At 36.8% G+C, this 1,441-nt stretch overlaps 1 pseudogene; it reads right to left on the minus strand.

The window, feature by feature from the left end:
- Nucleotides 1-388: 388 nt before the first annotated feature.
- Nucleotides 389-735, minus strand: LOC126497193 (60S ribosomal protein L30-like; annotated as a pseudogene).
- Between the last annotated feature and the right edge of the window lie 706 nt (nucleotides 736-1,441).

The raw sequence follows: 1,441 nt of genomic DNA on the forward strand, positions 1-1,441 counted from the left end.
AGCCCCACTGGAGCCAGATTTGTAATAGAAGGAGGCTGCTAGTTAGTTCCCAGACACTTAGCCCTGAAATAATCACACAGAAACTGTATTATTTAAATCATCCATTAGCTCTATCTTCTTATTGACTAACTCTTACATATTAATTTAACCTTTACATATTAATTTAATTAATTAATTTAACTCTTACATATTAACTTAAATAATCTATTTAATAGATTAATTTCTATTAATCTGTGTATTGCCACGTGTCTGTGGCTTACCAGCTAAAGTTTTGGAAACTTTCTCCACTTGGTCTACATGGCTACTCTCCAACTCTGTCATTCTTTTTTTTTTTTTTTTTTCAGTTTTTAAAAGGAGCTCTGGTAAAGTTTTATTAAGAGAAAACTTTTTACTTTTCACCAGTCTGTTCTAGCATGCTTCTAATAATGTCAGAATCACCTGGGTCAATGATGGCCAATGTGCATACTCTGTAGTATTTTCCACAAGCTGTGCCCAACTCAATGTTATTGCCACTGTAGTGATGGACACCAGTTTTAGCCAACATGGCATAGTATTCTATTTCATATTTCCTCAAGGTGGGGTAGTTGTTGGTGAGGATCACCAATTTCACTTTGCCCTGTCTGATCATCTTCAGAGTCTGTTTGTATCCCAGCACGTACTTCCCATTTTCATAAGAAGCTGGAGCCGAGAGTTGATCGACTCCAGAGACTTTTTCGTCTTCTTTGCGGCCACCATCTTCCTGCCTTAGGTGTGGGACAGCCCCCAACCAAGACCAGCCACCAAGATGGCCAGGGAGCAAGAAAGGCCAACCCTGTCATTCTTTCTCCCAGCATTCAGTTTAGTTTTCCCCACCTAGCTCTGTCCTATGCTATCAGGCCAAGGCAGTTTCTTTATTTATTAACCAATAAAAGCAACACATAGACAGAAGGACCTCTCACACCAGGGAGGCTTTTAATGATCAATTTTATTCCACTAGAGATTATAGGTCTATTAAACTTGTTGATCTGATTTTGATTTAACTCTGATAGGTAGCATCGATTATCTTTTTCTTTGAAATTTTTTTAATTTGGCAAAGTAAAAGTTTGTAATATATGCCCTTATGATTCTCTGGATTTCCTTGTTGTGTCTGTTGTTATGTTCCCATTTTTCTTTTTGATTTTGTTAATTTGGATGTTTTTTCTCTGTCTTTTATTTAATTTTGATACTGGTTTGTCTATCTTGTTGATTTGCTCAAAGAACCAACTCTCTGTTTCATTGATTCTTGGTGTCATTCTCTTTGTTTCTAGAATATTTATTTCAGCCCTCAGTTTGATCTTTTCTTGCCTTCTACTTACTCCCCTGGTGTGCTTAACTCTTTTTGTTCTAAGGCTTTCATGTGATAGTTGCTAGGATAAGATCTCCTCAAAATTTTCCATGTAGTCACTTGTGTTATAAACCTGCC

Source organism: Alexandromys fortis, unplaced genomic scaffold, assembly GCF_014885135.2.
Source record: "Alexandromys fortis isolate MF-2015 unplaced genomic scaffold, M_Fortis_MF-2015_v1.1 scaffold_25, whole genome shotgun sequence".
NCBI classification, from domain to species: Eukaryota; Metazoa; Chordata; class Mammalia; order Rodentia; family Cricetidae; genus Alexandromys; species Alexandromys fortis.